Source organism: Sinocyclocheilus anshuiensis, unplaced genomic scaffold, assembly GCF_001515605.1.
Source record: "Sinocyclocheilus anshuiensis isolate Anshui unplaced genomic scaffold, SAMN03320099.WGS_v1.1 scaffold356, whole genome shotgun sequence".
NCBI classification, from domain to species: Eukaryota; Metazoa; Chordata; class Actinopteri; order Cypriniformes; family Cyprinidae; genus Sinocyclocheilus; species Sinocyclocheilus anshuiensis.
Genome location: NW_015554097.1, coordinates 940,862 through 945,053, shown reverse-complemented (window position 1 = coordinate 945,053; position 4,192 = coordinate 940,862).

Genomic DNA, 4,192 nt, shown 5'->3' with positions numbered 1-4,192 from the left:
TCTCCTTTCACTCGGCAACTGTGAAGTGGAGCAGGACAACCACCCACCAGTCTTTGTTTTGGATTCTCATCCACAGGCAACCCGTTTTGGGCGCGGGGAGGGGCATTTTTACTGCGTGATAAATATTAGCAGCACGGCACAGCGGTTTATATGTATATAAATGAATAAATATGACTTCTGCTGTTAAAAACAAATAAAGAAACAACCCTGGAAGATTTAGTCGCATATGCGAGTGATTTACTCGCAATGTAGGGGGTTGAGAAACTGTGGAGGAGAGTGGTTACTATGTGCAAACAGTAAGAATCTGTATATTTGTGCAGTGTGCGCATGTAAAAAAAATCAATTCCGATTTGAAGCTTGTGACATAACATCGCACACATCAACCCGATCACTTTATTTAGCGTTCATGTAAACACTACATTCAGATTCATCAATCGGAATGAATTCAGTCCAATTGAACCAAAAATTGTGCATGTAAACGTAGCCAATCTCATCGACGACGTTGATAGTTCCGGGCTCAATGACGAAACTATGAGGATAAGTAGCTGAATTCAGTAGCTATAAATAATTCGACATCATAATGTGAATCTGTGAAAATATCTTTGAACTCTCCAGCTGATCTGACACATCCCATAGCAAACTCCGATCTCTATCGTTAGTTTGATCTGACGCTTCAGCATGAGTTCTCAACCAATGATTCACTGGAGCTCTGCAAGGACCATCTCTCTCATTTCCATGTTGCACATGGAAAAGGAAAAATAAATAAATGCATAAATAAATCTGGAATAAATACATGTGGGAATAAATAAAAAAATGAATAAAAAAATAAACGCATAAATAAATACGTTTAAAAATAAATAAATAAATATATAAAATGTTTTAACAAATATCTAAAAAAATTAAATAATAAGTAAATATAGGTTAAAAAATAATACAAATGAATGTAAAAATAAATACAGAAAATAATACATAAAGGGGGAAAAAGTAATACAAATAAATTCAGGATTAAATTTTATTACAAATGAACGATATTTGTTTATATCAAGTCACTTATTTCTTTATTTACTTTCCTATTATTACATATTTATTTATCATTTCTGCAGGTTTGGTCCTCAATAAAAAAAACAGTAATATTGTGAAATATTATTACAATTTATTTTAATATAATTTCCCATCATGCATTGCAAGGGACTGCATTGGGAGAGTACATTTAGGGATTAAGTGTTATTTTTAGTGTTTTTCAGTAAAGGGGAAATATGTTAAAGTGTTAGTGTTAAATGTTCAGTTATGTTGGACATTTAGAGGAGTTTCTGTAATGTTTTTGATTTTGTGGTTACCATTATGCAGAATAGAGTCACCTGTGATTAGGCTGTGGACACTCAATGAATAATAACTTTTCTTATTTGTTCATTATATACATTACATAAATAAATAACCTGATCCCAAACCTTTAAACAGCAGTATAAATGTGTATGCTGTCTACTGGCCTTTGAATTCTCCTAAGAAATACTGCTTTTTTAACCGTCTGTTCAGTGAATCACCTTCTATAGAGCAACTCTAATGTCTTCCATTTACACTGGAAGTATAGCATAAAATGAATGTTTTGAAATGCTGAGGTCCTCCTTCCATGTCAGCTAAAAATACTCACAGCTGGCTTCAAATACATTGTCTTTCATTCCCCCCCACCTGAAATAGAAGCTCTTTGAGAAAGCATGATGCAATTGATTCATCGTCCATCACGAGGCAGGAATGGTTTCCTCTGTTTATGAGCTTAGTCAGAGCTTCAGCTTTTGCCTGGGTGAGCACTGCTGAGCGTAGGACCGGCTCTGAGCTAAGAGAGTGTTTCTTGATTCACTCTGATTCCACCTCGATGCCTGCGCACTAAAGCCCCTAATGGTGCACCTCACCCTCCTCGCATCTTTTCTGTGCATTTCACTCCACACCCTCTTTTTCCACACATCGTCCCTGAGTGAATCGGCCAGGCATCTCTGTCTCTCTGCTGCTTTCTCGACTCTCTGTCGATTTGTGTGCATAAATATGACATGAGGAGTTGTATGTATTATTTAGGTGGCAAAAGTATGGAGCACAGGGACTATCTTTCCAAAGCCATTGACGAGAGGAGCTTGAAAGTTCATGTTCAGCTCACTTCTTGGAGTTTTCTTTTAAAATGCACTCAGAAAGGTAGGCAGGTTATCACAGTATATTGTTATGTAACAGTAACAGCTAGATGTTCTCCGGATATGATCAGAGGTTAAATCTTATGGTGATTCTGGTATAATATGACACAACCCCAACTCACATATTCAAGAAAGATGGGAATATAAATTGACAAGAATAATGGCACTTTCTATTCTATTTTAATTCTACTTTATCTATATTTATCTTTTTTTATTTTTTTTATTTAAAAAACAACAACAAAAAACAAACAAACACTCTCTATATATTGTTTGGTTTCTAACTACTTATAGAGTCTGTCTGCTATTGTAGTACTGAGGAGGAGATTCCTGTTCAATCAAGAAATGACAAACCCTGTTAATAAGACATTTCTGATATCATCAATGATTATTCATCACACTACCGCTCAAAACTGTTTTCTGCAAGATCTGCAAGAAGTCTCTTATGCTCACCAAGGCTGCATTTATTTGATCAAAAATACAGTAAATTTGTGAAATATTATTTTAATTTCAAATTATTCTTTTCTATTGCTTATTTCTGTGATGACAAAGCTCTAGTATTCAGTGTCACATGATGTTGCGACACATCAGAAGGGTTTGGATCCATTTGCAGTTTATTAAGAATGGTCAGACAATACAGGGTCAAATACCGGCAAGGCAGAACAGCAGAGACAAGGCAGAGGCAGAATCGTGAACCAGGCGAGAGATCGGGGCAGGCAGATAACAATCAGAGAATCAGGAGACAGTCCAAGATCAAAGCACAGAAAACAAACACGGGTATAACGCTCGGAAATGACAGCCGGGGCAAATCAAGACTTCGCAAGGAGTTCGTGAAATGGTGTGGCTTATATGTGTGTGTGTAAATGAGATGCAGGTGTGATTGTGTAATCAGTCCCAGGTAAGAGGGATGATGGGAAATGGAGTCCGAATGGGAGATTGCTAATACTCTGGGGACAGTTCCCTCTGGTGGTGCGGAGGAGGCGGTACGGGAGCCTCCTCTGTAACACATGATCCTTCAGAAATCATTATTATATGCTGATTTGCTGCTCAATAAACATTTATTTTTATAATCAAAACTTGTAAAATATGACACCCCCAAACCCTACCAGCTATTTAGTTACTTAAATGCTTTCAAAAAGTGAAAACAGTAATTACAGCAACTGAGAAAAATTACTTTTTCTCATAGATTTTATGTTTTCATACTCAGTTGTCTCAGAACCTGAGCAGTTGAGCCAAATCACAGCCAAATCACAAGAGACACAGTTTCAGTCACATTTTGACTGCGACTAAACTTTTTACTAGTATTTTTTAAAACTTACTAATACTGTGTTTTGCCTTTTGCAGGGTATTATAAATCATAGATTATTTCATGTTGGGTATTTTATCCATTTGATGCAAGTTGTGTGGCAAGAGGTAGGACAATTAATAAAATCGGAAAAAGTAATAAAAGTAAAACCATATGATGTTGGCTCATGAATATTAATATAAATAATTAATTAGGTAACACTTTTGTATTATAACATATCATAGCTTTAATTAAGGAATGTAGCATTTGCCTTGTTGTAACTGATTTACTGAAAAGCAGATAGACCCTAGCACTTTCAGGATTACTGCTTATCAATTGCATGTTCATGTTTTGAAACAACCAAATTAGTAATTCTGAGTAATTGAATGAGTAATTCTGCTTGGTTTTAAAATGGCATTTTTATTTAATTTTATTTAATTTTATTATATTTATTTATTTATTTTATTATTATTTTTTTCTCTATTCTATTCTATTCATAGGCGGAGGGTGAACCAACTCCAGGGTAAGGCTAAACGCAGCCAAATGTATTAAACATCATAAACCCGTCTTTTTAGGGAAGAACCAGACATGGATGTCATATAGGCTAAAAAATGTTTAATGGGACTGAATGTGTATTTAACGTGATTACAATTTAATAAAAACATTAAAAAATTGATAATTATATAACGGTTCCTTTCCACGGTTATTCAAACAGCGAATAAATTATATATAG